This window comes from Ischnura elegans, chromosome 4, assembly GCF_921293095.1.
Source record: "Ischnura elegans chromosome 4, ioIscEleg1.1, whole genome shotgun sequence".
In the NCBI taxonomy this organism is placed as follows: Eukaryota; Metazoa; Arthropoda; class Insecta; order Odonata; family Coenagrionidae; genus Ischnura; species Ischnura elegans.
In genome coordinates, this window is record NC_060249.1 from 62,306,232 (window position 1) to 62,321,550 (window position 15,319).

General features: G+C 36.9%; 1 protein-coding gene across 2 annotated transcripts in view; it reads left to right on the top strand.

Moving 5' to 3' along the window:
• Window positions 1-15,319, top strand: part of LOC124157573 (regulator of G-protein signaling 7) — a 200,921-nt gene that overhangs the window by 126,583 nt on the left and 59,019 nt on the right. The window contains exon 1 of one of the 2 annotated variants that reach the window (XM_046532411.1): window positions 9,939-9,963. The exons of the other annotated variant lie outside the window; for it this stretch is intronic. The gene's annotated coding sequence lies outside the window, so the exon portion shown is untranslated. Of the gene's footprint in view, window positions 1-9,938; window positions 9,964-15,319 lie in introns of those variants that run through there. 2 annotated transcript variants of the gene reach the window in all.

A 15,319-nucleotide genomic window follows, 5' to 3' on the forward strand; every position in this document is an offset into this window, starting at 1 on the left:
ATTTCGCGGATGACATAGGAAGTACTGTTCTAGTGCGATTCTACTTCTATCGACGGTTTATGTTGGAAGAAATCAAACTTCAAAATAGGGGGAAAAATTGGAATTGTTTACGGGATTAAAAGCCTCCGTAGGATTGGACCCTATACGTGCAAATATATGATACTTAAGGATAGATTCATTAGATAAAGTTTTGCGGTAAACGAAACACCTTAGTGATAGATCATCCATAGGCACAGCAGCCTCCCCTTTCCTCATCCAATGAGAGTGGCCGTCATGGGCTTGAGTGAAACTTTCACAAACCTGTGTGCGGGCGTGCTTGAGACGTACACGGAAGTTTGTTCACAAGCAATGTGTGCTTGGTTAGTTAGTACGTGTTTTTTTCCTTTATTTTCAATTCTAATATTTTCAACTTTGTTCTCTGAATATTTTTTTGCCTCCCTTCCACACAATCCATAATCCCCACCGAATCTCATACCTTGCCTTGTAAAGAATAATAATAATAATTTCGTCTTTATATATCAACGGAATTTATGACTATATAGTCCTTTCTTACAACAAAGTTGATAGACACGTTCATACATCCATACCCTGGATGGGAGAAAATCCACAAAGGCGGGAGTCGAACCCGCGACCCCTGCATTAGCAGGCAAGGACTTGACTCCGCCGCCACCGAAACCGGCCGAGAATAAAGTATACGGCCGAGGGGAATTAATTTAGATTTACTTTTACGGCCGAAGAAAGTTCATTTATTTATATGTTTAGGGTTGTAAATCGCTACGAAATCGATATAAAAAATGGATATTTGCCCATCAGTTGTGGGTAAAGTGTGGAGTCATGGGGTTTTGGAATTTCTGAGAGGGGAAGGAGGCATCTTAATATCGGAGCCCTGGCATGACAATGTTCGTCTTTGTGAGGGGAAAAGAGGGGCGTTGGGAGGTAGTGGATTGAAGAGGACGAGTTAGCTGAGGGGGTGATTTCTTCTTCACCCATACGGTACGGGAGGAGTGGTTGGGATGAGCGGAGAAGGTCGCCGAGCGGGGAAGAGTTTGTTTTGGGAGGAAAATGATAATCCTCATTAGGTACGCCGAGATTGAGAATTTTCCCTTGTTAAATGCCACGAATTGATACTTGAAAAGCGAAATTCGTGGCTCGCGGTGAAATCTTAAGGTATTGTTAGACTTCGCGAGAATTCCTTGGAATATTTTCTAAAATGTTATAAATTCGACTTGATAAATACAGTGAATGTTTCTTAGTTTTTCTGTTCTTTCCAACCTTTTAGTCAGGTGCCATTTGTGAACGTTAAAATCGGCGGCAACTTCCGCAAATCTTTCTTTTAAATAACGAGTAATTAGGAAAATGCAGTATGTTTGTTATCATTAACTGTCTTAATCCGTGATCAGATCCCTTCTTACAGGTCGATGGTATAGATTTTTTTTTTGAGTGGAACAGTCCTTCAGGAATGACCCTCTCTCTGCGTTTACTGAACGCATTTCTTCTCTTCCCTGTACTTCAAAGGTTTTTCCCTTATGTTTTATTATTTTTGTATAAGGTTTGAACTATCTACTAACCCTGGATTTTAGGTATTTTTCCGGTTACTTAAGCTTTAAATAACTGTGTATTTTTACTTTTTCACTTCTATTTTCGGTTTGTAATTCAATAATTTCTCCATTGCATGTTATTATCATCATCGTATTTTACAAATATTATTTATGTATGTATGTAGGCTATTTTATGTGGGGTATTTTAAAAATTCTTGAGCTTTAAACTATCGTGTATTTTTACGCTTTCCCAATTGAGATGGGAGAGCGAGGGGCTATATTTCCCGAAAGAGGTCTCCATTATCGCCGATGATGGAAGGAGAGGGCGCTCTCTTTGAACGAACAACTTTGACAGATCTCATTCGTCTTGCGACCTGCATCAGGATTTGGACGGGACGTGGAAACTGTCAATTTTTCGTCATCGATTCCCGTCGACCAGAGAAGATGAAAAGAGAGAGCTTAGCGAGGAAAAACGTGGCGTATCGCTTCCGTCGTGTTGCCATCAAGAAACGGTCTCAGTCACCCGGGGGAACTTATAATACGGACAAGTTGCACCCTCCCCCTACAGCTCTCTCCCTTTCCATTGGAAATATTTAACTCTTCTCAAAACCAAGAACTTAAGAACTTTCTTCCATGTTTGACTGGTCTTTTTTCGTGACGTATTCCTTGTTTAGTATTTAATCTATCATTTTGAAATGTTCAGGGCATTTAGTATAGGCTATTTTCAACTGTAATCTGTATTTTAAATATAAATTCCGGAAATGTTTAAAGCACGGTAGTATAATTATTAATTAAAATTTTATTTTAAGTACAAAATGCCCCGGTATTTTGCATTACTGTGGTTCGCAGCCGTGGAAGGAGGGATTGAGTGACACTGTGGCTTGCTTTTTCCAATTGTCAACAAATAGTACATGTTCAAATTTCGGTAGTATAACTTTCTGCCTCAGGCTTTTCTTGGGGTTATTTTTTTATTTAGAATTTAGCTAATATAATTTTCAGTGTAATCTAAAATAAAAATAGAGCAAGAATGAAGTGCTTCAAGTTTCGATTTAACAGAGCAGGAATATTGACTTCAGAAAAATTAAATATTAGAAGTATATTTTATTAATATAAAATCCTGATACTTCCGTGAGTGTTACATTTAATAGAAATTAGAGTTTCAACCGAAATAAAAAACATGAAAACAAACGATATTATCGTAGTTATCCAGGGGCGCAGCGGGGGGAGTTTGGGGAGATAAACCCCCCAGAGCTCAGAGAAATGTTTTATAAAAATATTTTAATGTGGCAAGCTTTGTAATTAATATTAGGGGGACGGATAGCTCAAAAAAAATATCAATTCATCATATCAAACTATTCACAAAACCGTAAAACTCGCCCTTATGAACCATTTATCTTAAGGATTTTCTGGAGGAGGGCCCCCGTACCACGCGCTTACCGTGGTGGGTGTTCCATACCCCCCCAGACCCTTCAGTATTAGTTGTACCTAAAACCCCCCATAGACTTAACTCCTAGCTGCGCCCCAGTGGTAATCCATTCAGATCCTTGTCTCCAATCGGATGATCTCGCCATTTTGCCATTTCAGTCTTGGTCCCGTGTGCAGTACCCTATAACCCCTCTTGCATATGGTTAATCTGAGCTTTTTTCTTGAGAAACTGACGACTTGCCTAGGAAACAACGTGAAATACAGAGATAGAATAGACCTCCAGGGTTAGTAGTATGAGAGGAGTGTAGGCACTGAGAGGAGTTACTGTTTGGAAGAGTTTTCGAGGCTAAATTGATAGACGGCCAAAGCACGATTTCGCGTGTAAGATGAGACCATCAGTGGCAGGCGAGACGTGCGAAGAGAAGTTGGGGATTGGAACCAAAACGATGTTACATACATATAAGGGAAAGGGGTTACTTAAACCGCAGATAACAACGACGGAGGGGGATATTAATGTAACTTTTGCGCTTTGGGCCATTGGATTAAGATGTATTTTTAATTGGCATATCAAAGAACTCACCCTCGAGGTTAATTTGACGCTTTTATTTTTTTATATATAAAATATAGGGTAAAGGAATCTAGAGAATTTCTTTAATGGTCTTCCGTTCATTTTGGAAATGTAACCGTGTAATTTTTTAACTGGGTGAGAGCGTAAACGATTTTAATTTTTCCTGGTGAATACTATCGATGATTTTTTTCTCGGGTTCTCAGCCAGGTTGATTCTTTCATATAAGCCGACGTTTCGAGAGACAACTTGTCTCTCATCTTCAAGGCCGTGCTACTCTTTGGAAGTTCAATTTCACACTGAGCATGTTTTTCATAGTTGTAACATATGTTGAATCCAAAGACCGAAGGACTATATTCTTGAAATAAATACTGTTGCTGTTAAGGTGTGACTCGACTTTCCTATTCCTTTGATTAACAAAGGATACAATGCAGTTATGGAACAAAAATAGTTTTAAAAAATTACCCGCCAAAAACATTTTAGACATGTTTAAAGTACAGTCGTATAATTACTAATTAAAACTTTATTTTAAGTACAAAATACCCCGGTATTTCTCATCACTGTGGTTCGCAGCAGTGGAAGGAGGGCTTGAGTGACAGTGTGGCCTGCTTTTTTCCAATTTTCAATACATAGCACGTGTTCATATTTCGGTGGTATAATTAATTAAAACTTAAACGTAAGTACAAATACCCGGTATTTTGCATCATTGTAGTTCGCAGCAGTGGAAGGAGGGCTTGAGTGACAGTATGGCCTGCTTTTTTCCAATTTTCAATACATATCACATGTTCATATTTCGGTAGTTTAATTAATTAAAACTTAAAATAAAGTACAAAATACCCCGGTATTTCGCAGCACTGTGGTTCGCAGCAGTGGAAGGAGGGCTTGAGTGACAGTATGGCCTGATTTTTTCCAATTTTCAATACAAAGCACATGTTCATATTTCGGTGGTATAATTAATTAAAACTTAAACGTTAGTACAAATACCCGGTATTTTGCATCCTTTTGGTTCGCTGCCGTGGAAGGAGGGATTGAGTGGCAGTGGCGAGCTTTTTCCTCGTGGAGCAAGCGAATGAATTCTCTTCCCTCGATACCGCCCAGTTTCACTCTATTTGTGGAATGAAACAGAACGTCTGAGCGTCGGAAATGGACTGCCTTCGCCCATTTCTTCCGCGGGAGCGGAGATAGGAGACTTAAAGGGACTTTTTTTTTCCTTCCTCCTCGTCCGTCCACCCACTTGGGAGATCAGCTTGATCCGAGGAGGCGGAAAGCCATTGTGGTCTCACCAGAGCAGGCGTGTGTTTTATTCTTTGTTCCCGGCGTATTATAATTAGCGTGAGAAAGACGAAAATGTTTTCGTTTTTCATGGAACTCCGTGCGATCCTAATCTTTTCGGGATTAGTGTTGGAGCTTTGAATGATTTTTAGTTCCATGCCTTATCTTAATCGAGGCAGAGAGAATATTTCGTGGGCGTCGCCCGAACAAAAGGTTTTGTTTGCATGGGTGAACTCGGTGACGACAGCTATGTGAAATGGAGAGGTTGGGTCGTTTTATTTTCCAATGAAAACTTCTCTTCTGCAAGTGGGTTTTTCTTTTCTTCGTGTTATCACTTTTTATGCCTATCTATTTTTAGATCAAAGCTTCCAAGTCAATATTATAAGTGAGTGTCCCTTTTTACTCTGTCAAAGTCAATGTTTCTTTTTCCTGAATCATTGCGTGAATTTCAGACTTTATCTTCCTCTTTCGCCGTCGATATTTTATTTGCTTTCCCATTGCCTATGTTTTTAGTACATTCAACATTGTTATTCAATACTATTACTACTTAAATGTTGATATACTTTTCCTCAGAATGGCTTTTTAAAAGAGGTTTGAAATGTGTTGTTTGGTATCGTTTAACAAAGTTAAATAAATATATTTCTGCACTTATTTTCCTAAAATATTTTATCCCAGCTTTTTCCCAGTCTATTTTTAATACTTTTTTGACAATATTTAATTTTGAAACGAGATTATAAACATGAAACGCTTCATTACGTATAGTGGCGTTGTTATCCTCGTCAGTGAAGTATTAGAGGCTTTGATAATTATTTCTGCTTGTATACATTCACCATCGTAAATATTTTCATGTTCATTGCTTTACTATCTGTAATTTTTCGCTTAATTTTCTCTAAATGTTTACATCAGATTTTCAATCTTAGAATAAGCTGATTGGTATTGTTCACTGAGTTCATGAATGGATATTTTTGCTTTCATTTGTCGTAATACGTCTGATATTGGTGATTAGGCTTTGTAAAAGTCTCCTTATTCTTTTCCTTTGTGGCCTTCTCACTTTAATTTTTTTTTCTTCAAAAGATATTCAAATTTCTTCCTCTATTTTCATTTTGTATTCGTATTAACATCGAAGAATTTTTACTCACAGGTCTCTTTCGAAATATTGTTTATCCTTGCTCTAAAAAAAAACTATTTCCACGCTGACGATGCTGATTAACCGCACACCACATCATCTCCAAGTTACGAACAGTTTTTGATAAGTTACTGAACTTACGAACGGCAAATACCTTAACGGATACAAATAATTATCCGAGATTTGAATATTTCCTATCTTATTGAATTGTAGGCCTGCTTATTGCGATTTTAAATCCATCCTCGCCTGAGATTGATCTGACTTGTTCTGAAGCTGTAGTCATAGAGATCGATTACATTAATAGTAGCAACGTTGACAACATATGGGAATGTGTAGATATCAACTACATTAAGTTTCTAATCGATGTTTGAAATTCGAGAACTTTAGTTTATGATAGATTGAAATTAGATATTCGTAGATTTCTTCAATAACAGTTTGTTATTTGTGCAATGTACAGTAACCGCCGCCCTCGATGACGGCGGGGTAAAGTCCTTTCCGGCCACACAAGAGGTCGTGAGTTTGAGTCTCGGTTGAACGCATACGTTGGCATCATAGTGCTGTTTTTGGTTGTACAGGAATAAATAAAATAAAAATCTAGAAGTATTTAACCTACGAAATACTTGAGGCTTGATCTACGAAATTCGGATATTTTTCCACCCCTATACTTCCCTCTGCGAGTGTTTTTCTCCGAATTCAATGTTTAAGATTAAGATACTGCCGAATCGAATAACGGAAACAATTTCGGGCCGCGATTGAAACTGTATCATTTCTTCCTTTCTCTTTTTTCCTGTTTTATGAAACGTTCCGTCTTAGATCTCGAAAGTCAAAGGCGCGCTCAGCCATAAATAAACTGCTAATACGTCAGAGATGTAGCTCTTATAGTTTTCCTCATCTCCCTTTACTTGTTTACCCACGCTGTCTTGTATCGCCCCCATGCGGCCGATGTCATTCAGTTAATAAAGAGGAGTAGGTTTGATCTTACGATTTCAATTGCAAACAAAAATCCGGAGTTTCTACAGATATCTTGGGGAAATATATCATCTCATGATATAATCTTTCGTCGATGTACTAAATTGTTGGAAATTTATTTTCAGATTTTCCTTGCAAGTTCACAGTTTTCCGTCTCTCTTCTGTAATATCGAAGAAAGCTTTCCTTTTCTAGTTTTTTTTAAGTATACCGGGACTAGCCACGGTGACAACTTTGCGGGAGTCACCCGCTATGCACAAATTGTGCGAAAAAGAGAAATGATGTAGGCGAATGATTTTTTGTGGAATTTTCGCACAATTTTCGCACGCTTTCTTTGCTGATCAACTAACGGACTCTAGTTTTCGTGATTTTTCAGGTGCTTCATGTCTCAACTTCAATATTATTTTTATGACTTAAGGCTCCCGGATACCTAGACCAAAAACTACGCTGCAGACGTCTGGGCAGATTCGTCTGAGGCCTCTGTTATTCTATGCACATAACATTTGAATGCTTACTTACGAAGAAAAAACATCGATATTTAAAAATATTTTCGTAATTTTTCATTTCTCGTTTTTCTCACTGCAATATTGACCACGGAAAAACACTAAATTCGGCCAAATTGGCTGCCTGCTACGGCGTGTATGATGACGGAACCCAAAATTTTTTACGTTCTTTTTAAACGATAATCCTTTATCTTCCTATTAATCCATACTATTTCAATATACTCCTCATAATAGCGGCACTAAGTTTATTGGCCTTCTTAGGATTCCGGAATCAGGGAATGTACGAGGAAGAATTGAAATGTCTAGCGACGTTGTTATACACTTTACCAGCTACTCATATATTATCGATATTATCTTTATTTATGATTGCCAATTTTCCGGAAGAATCCTCAGCAGTCTTACAGATTCCACCATATCTTGACACGTCCGTTCGTGGTGTTCTGTGATAATTTTACATCGCTATAATTCCGGTCCATGAGATAATTTTTGGCCTTTCCCGGCGAACGAGTGAATATTTCTCTGGTTTGACACCAAGTAAGATTCTCCTTCAAACGTTTCGACGAGCGACTCGCCCACCATCCTTAGGGATTCAGGAATCCAATACCATTCATTTCTTGCATTAGGTTTACAGGCATTTTACCGCGGGTTGCAGTGGTTTCTCTCTCAGCGTATCCTGATTGGCTGCCAGTCCTCTCTGACTTTCAGAATGTTTTTTTTTACATATATAAGCCGCTGTCTCGCCGTGCACGGCAACTCTGAGTGAGCAACCGCTCCTACCCACGATAAAGTCATTGGTAACTTGCACACACACCGATTTTGGACGGCCAATAAAATATCGGCCGTCCGCATTCCAATGGTGAACAATAATAATCATAAATAATAATTTTGTCAGTCTTATTTTTAAATGTCTACCATCAAAGAGCCATGTAATCAAAAGTAAACCCATCATGAGACACAAGAAGGAATTTGTGTTAAAGTTTGATTAATTTGGATAGCTATGATTTGATTTGATATTTGTTAAGATAACTCAGTTTAATCCTGGATTGTAAACGGTACTATGACTGTGTTTCCAAGTACTGTTACATTGATTTTCACATTTGTTGTGACATGAATTCATTTTATGTAAGCATCAGTGTTCTTATTAATGTAACAATAATGTGAAGCTACTATTATGCTCAGAAACTTGATGTCTTCCTATGTTTATGCCGATAAATATGAATGTTCAGTGGGAGGGCATGGGAGATTGCACACTGACCGACCACGCACTGGCACCCGTAAAAAGCCGGTTAGCTGCCGGCCATTGCCGCTGTGGATCACCGGCACCGGCTCAACAACATAGCAACTATGGGCTTCATTGCTATAGTCTGACCGGTAAAAATCCGGCGTGTGTGCAAGTAGCGCTTCACCGGTAAAATATCGGCCGGTATCCTACCGGCCATCCAAAATCAGTGTGTGTGCAAGGGGTCTAATTGTATACAATCGCGATGTACGATCGGAATGGCATTGAATTTTCGAATCCCTTAAGACGATCAGGCTCATCAAAACGTTTGGAGGAGATATTGATAACATAGGCCAACAAAAAAATGTTGTTTGCAAACTTGAGAACGTTCATTAGACCTACTTTCTCAATTTTATTATAACTACAAAAATGCTGTTAAATTCTAAAAATATTGCTTGATTTCTTAAATTTAACTGTAAAATGTGAATAAATGGTGGGTGATACAGCTTTGAAACCATCATATTTGGATTCAGCAACTTTAAAACATAAGAATAAGGTATTTTCAGTAAAAAAGTTTTTTCATTGTTGGCCTGTGTAATTTTATCCGGTGTGAAACCAGAGAAATTTTAATTCAACTGCAGTCCAAGTTAGTTGAATAGTTGCGCTGACAAATGAATTGAATACTTAGCTCTCTTAACCCATCACTTCGTCTAGTACCATTGCCTGGACGAGCCACATACATATCATTTCCGATCCACTTGAGTTGTCGAAGCAGAAAATCCAAAAGCTATCGACTCTTGCCCTGCGCACGTAAAGACTCTTGTAGAAAAGCAGTATATTCCTCATATTATCTCAATGTAAAATGTCTGGTCTTCTTTTAAATATTGAAGTTTGCTGCGCATATGTTGCTCATCATCTTTCCAATTGCGTTTTTTTATTTTTGGGGTAGATTTTCCTTTTTGTTAGGTACATTAAATCTAATAAAATCAGTGGTGTCATTGTGCCGGAACGCCGTATCGGCACTGGTTAGCAAAAGACATCAAAGCAAAAAAAATGTAACAAAATGCAAATAATAACTGTAATAAAAAAAACAGATTAATATATCACTTCTAAAAAAAGTTAAGGAAAGCGCGTTCTGGCATTTTGTCATGACGTCACTCAATACAATCCATAATTTATCAAAAAATTGCGTTGAAGTTCAGATTTTAGCATGCCTCCCTATTCCTCGAAACACTTTACTTATATTCGCTACGCGACGGCATTTTTTCACATGGTATTATTTATATTTCAGGTATGCCTCTCTACCATCTTACTCTACGTCAATGCTAGCCGTGATATCTCTAGTAATGTGAGTACAAAAAAATAGCAGTAAGCACCTAAAATTAATATCCTCGACAATGACGTCTTGTCAACTCAAACATTATCATTTGCATAATATAGCTAGAAGTTTGAGTTGTCAATCGTTCTCAATTGAGTACGATTGTGAATGCAGTAGAGAATTGTTACATTTATTCATTGTCTTCTGTTGATTGTGGTCTCACTTTAATGTCTACTAATTTTGGAAAAAAAAATTTTCTCATCATGTTGGTAGTCTTGCGAAAGCTAAAAAACCATCATCTTCCAATTTTGAGCTTACCATAGCATTTTCATCAGTTTTACCGTTGTAAATTATGATTATCATTTGGACCGCTTGAGAAGTGCAAGGTACATTAAATGGCATAGATGGGAAGACGTTAAGATTTTCACATAGGTACTAAATACATATAAACTTTCAATATCATCGACTCAGATAAGCCGTTAAAATGTCGTCAGTATTTAAATTCATCCTCCTTATCGTTTAAATTTAACTATTTATAACCAGTATTTGAAAGATCGTCTCGTATGCTTAATTGATTTTTACTTTTATCAGCCTGGACAATTTTATGCTCACATCTTGCCCAGCAGAAGAGGCGGATTTTTGTTTTTTTATTATACAGTCATCACTAGAAAAGTAAACTTTTAACCTGTTTCTCATTTTAAATACAAACAAAAACTTTTTCAGGAGAGTAAATTATAACTAGATTATTTTGTTAGATATTACCTTATCCCTTGTAAGTAAATTGGTATTTCTCAACTAGGACTGTATGTGAGTTCAAAAAATTAATTTCTAACTCGGCGATATTTGGCAATACTAGTGTGAGAGGGGAAAATGATTTTGACCCAAATTTATCGCATTTTCTTCTCGCTAAGCCACGGCCTTCCACGCTATTTTTAATTGCAATCCTGTTTAAGGTCTCTTGACTCAATTGACCTCACTTGTACTCCTCCTCTCTTTTTTCTGCCATTAATAAATACACCACTCGCGAGCCATAATTAAAAGCGGTACCTGGTAGCGTGTTGTGCCCAAAGTAAATACCCCATGATGCACGTTTGCATGTGTGGAGACTCGATTTGAATGTAGACCGCATTTTAGATTCCCGTGATTGCGGAACTTTCCATGCAAAAACGAGATTCTGTCCTTGAATACACGTTTTGTGACAAACGTTACCTGCAGAGCTCGTTAAATTTTTGATGCCGCATTAACCCCACCTCGGTGTCAGCAAGGCTTTCGTTTGTTACGCGAAGGCATCAGGGGCCTAGTGTCCTCTGCAATGAGGTCGGAAGCGCGCGAGGGTTTTCAAGTCTTCGGTGGATCCTCGTGAAATGACCGGTCTCTCATTTGCTGACATAAAAAATAACTTGGAACTGAAGATACTGTGGTTATCGGGACCTTTGCTTTTATTTTTTTGTATTATTTTTATTTATTCCCGGACCACGGAAAACAGCACATATTGGCTTTTTTTGGGGTTAGAAAATATTTGTTACCAAATGGAATTTGCTCCAATTTACCGCTTGTATATTTGAACGTACTTCTTTAGGTTTAGAGCATCAGTTCTGCCATTGAAAATTATGAATTTCATTTGGATCGCTCGAGATATACAAGGTACTCTAAATTACTTCCTCTCTCTCTTTATTATTTACTGTCATGTACTATTTCATTGAGCATAGATACGGTACGACTGTTACCCTTCTTAATTTCTTAATTACTAATAAATTAAAAAGGATAAATAGTTATTACTTTTTTATCAGATAGGTAGATTTGCTAATCATGTGTGTAGTTCCAATGCTACTACCAGACAATAGCCTACTTGCAGGAATATGTAATGATAATAATAATTATAATAAATAAAAACCATTATTGAAGTCAGAATATGTTATTTAAATAATAATGGTGCTAAAAAGGGCCGAAAGTGTTGTTAAAAAATGTTATGCTGACAAGAATCCTAATGTGAAAGAATATCCCTTTCGTGAAAATTTTAAAACGTGTGCTTCTAATTGTCCTGAAGTTTACAGACCGACTGTAGTTATTTTTGATTTCCTTGCTAAAAAATAAATATTTTAGAATCTGAATACAATTTGTATTTAAAAGTCAGATAATTTTTTAAAGTATACGCTCCTTTGGAGATACTTGAATGCGCCATGGCATAATAATGTACTACATAAAAATAAAAGCTCACAATAGTACTTATATCATACGCACGTAAATAAATTTCAACATTCTACTTGCGAAGTTTCCATTATATAAAGAAAGTAAATGAGGCCAAATCAATTAATTTAATTGAAGATAGTGCCACAGTCGACTCAATTCGCTGAGAAAACGTTAATTTAAAAAAAATAAGTATTTTTAGAATTGTCACATTCTCTGCACCCTAATAATCTTCATTTTTTCCGTCGTCGTCTAAGGTCGCCCTGTATAAAAGCAAAAACCTTCCTTAAAAATATAGCATTTGTTTTGAAATTTGCTGTCTCAGTCGTAAACTTTTTAACTCGCTGTACATATAGCCCATATCGCTTCATGTGGTCATTACAGTTCTAATTGAAAAAAATACTTGTGCGTCTCCCTACGCCTTGTTATCTAGCGTTGTTCTGCTGCAATCGACGATGAGGAATTTGTTACACTTTCAATTTAAAAATTCTTAAGTTTCGATTGGTATTGACTCCTACGCCAATACTTGTCTGTTCGTCAACTAGGAAATTAGCTGACGTTGTGGCTGAATCCTGAGTGCGCCTTGGTTGTCATGAAAAAAAAGTCACCTTAGTACTCATATTCTTCATAGATAGACGTCGTGAAAATCTAAGTCATCGCCATATCGAGGTTTGCAGCAAGTAAATGCCCTAAATAAAGTCAAATCTTTTAATTTGAATAAAGATAGCACCATAATCGACTCAAGCTGCTGATAAGACGTTTATTAAAAATAAATTTATATTATCGAATTATCCACATTCTCTGTGCCCTAATTATCATATTTCGTCGTCGAATGATACCCAGTCTGAACGCACAAATTTTTATTTAAAAATTTAGCGTTTTTTACTATTGTGGAGACACAGTGCGGCGTAACTTTCATAACTCGTGGAACATCTTCCCTCTGTGAGCATAACATTTTCGATCAACACTATTACCAAAACATAAGGTCCAATTTAGCACGATTCAAATTTAACTAACAAATTTTTGCTTCAATAATGGAATTTATTTCGCAACAGCGCGGCGTTACCTTCAGAACTCGCTATACCTATATTATCGCTTCAGAAGATGAAAAAAAAGTTCGATTTGAATCATTATCCTGTGCGTCTCCCTTCGTCTCGCTGACATTTCGCCGTGCCCTCGCGTCATTGTTCCGTTCCGAGGGTTCCCTAATCGATGCCCCCCTGCGAGATGATGAACTTTTCTTTTTTTCGGAGAGGTGGACGAGTCGAGACGGGACAAATGAAAGCAGACGAGCGAAACGAGCAGAGTGATTAACGCGTCATTCTTCCTTCTTTTTTTTTTTAATCGTGGCTCCTCAGGGTACCCCTTTGGTCTCTCTTTTTCTCTCCGCCATCTCACCCCGCGAACACTCTTAAAAGGGTTTGGAGAAAAAATAATATATAATAAAAGCAAATCCCGTGGATTTTCTGTTGGAACGTTTCAGAGAAAAGGAGAACCTTCTTTTTTCCTATCTTTTTTTAGCCTCGGAATATCTGCTCTGAGGGGCATATGTCCATGTTGTTTCGATCTTGATTAATTACGATGAGTTTCGTTTTTGATGAAGCTAATTTTTATTCGTGTGCCTGTCGAGGGAGAAATTTTAGAAATGTAGCAAGCGGGAGGAGATTTCGTTCGGCAGTATGTATCAATTTGCGATATAATTTTTTAAATATTTGTGTCGGTGTCATTATTTCATATTGTTCTTCGGAGAGAACAAGAAAAGTCGCTCTATAAGGTATTAGAAAATTATCTAAAATTATTGGATGATTAACAAAAATAATACCTTTAACAAAATATATTATTAAAATTATCAAATATGATTTGACAAAGTATTTCTTCAATTTTCGTATAAGTTTCTACATTTTTTCCTGTTTTCCTATTATGGGATTTTTTTAAGGATTTTGAAAACAAGGCAGTGGCTTTCAAATAAGCCTATATCTGTATAATGTAGTAATTAAATGTTCTTCTATGGCTTTCGCCCAACATCCTCTTCTGGTCGCGCACGTCTTCGTCTTGCCCACTGCGGTGTATCATGTAAGAACTGTAGAATAGTCTTTTTTGCTATTTTATTTTAAATTCCGCTACTCTTTCCTGAAATGATAAATGTAAATAATATTTTTTTGAGATAGTATTCCATTTTCCACCAACAAAAAATTAAATTTTGTTATTTAAAAAGATTTTTTATATATTTTTTTCAGTTAGGTTCAATTTTGTAGGCGAGATTTGGAAGTCAACTATGGAAATTTATTTAATTACTATTGTATCACCTTATGATAAATATATTTGTGAAATAACGGAATTTCATTGTATTATATTATGTGGTGGCACTTTATACTGCTCTTGAGTATCTCCGTTCAAGTTCGACGTGAAGACATTATAAATATAATATATTATGAGAATCCTGCTGTGCATGAATACTCGTTCATGCAGAATTACTTGCTTAAAGTGAATCTGACATTACGCTTGTGTTTGCAAAGTTTATTTAATGAATTTGGGAAAGTTGTATCTTGAGTTCCAACTTTTTTTTAAACAGGCTCAAAGGCACTTATTTCACATTGCTAACATTTCTGAATAATTGTTACTTTCGTAAGCATTATTTATTAACAGCAGATGGTTTTGGCCAAGAAATTTCCGCATCTGAGAGAGAAGTCGAAAATGAGTGGTAAGGGCTCAAGGGGCCCTGCTTGCCTAGATTCCTTTACGTATAAAATCTTTTCAGGCTTGATTTGGTGGAAGTTCGATATATCCAAGATAAAAACTACGAATGATTATATGGTAGTTTCCTTCATCAAAGAAAACGAAAGGCATTGATTGCGATTCGTTACCAACCATTAGTGTATTCATAATATACAAATTATTTGGTTTTAGAAATCCCAGTTTAGACGAATGTTAATGGTAAAAAAATAAGTATTTTTCGAATTATCACATTCTCTGCGCCCTAATAATCGTTTTTTTCCGTCGTCGTCGCCTTGGAAGGTTGCCCTGTATAAAAGCAAAAACCTTCCTTAAAAATATAGCATTTGTTTTGAAATTTGCGCTCTTAGTCGTAAACTTCTTAACTCGCTGTACATATTGCCCTTATCGCTTCATGTGGTCATTACAGTTCAAATCGAAAAATGTACTTGTGCGTCTCCCTACGCCTTGTTACCTAGCGTTGTTG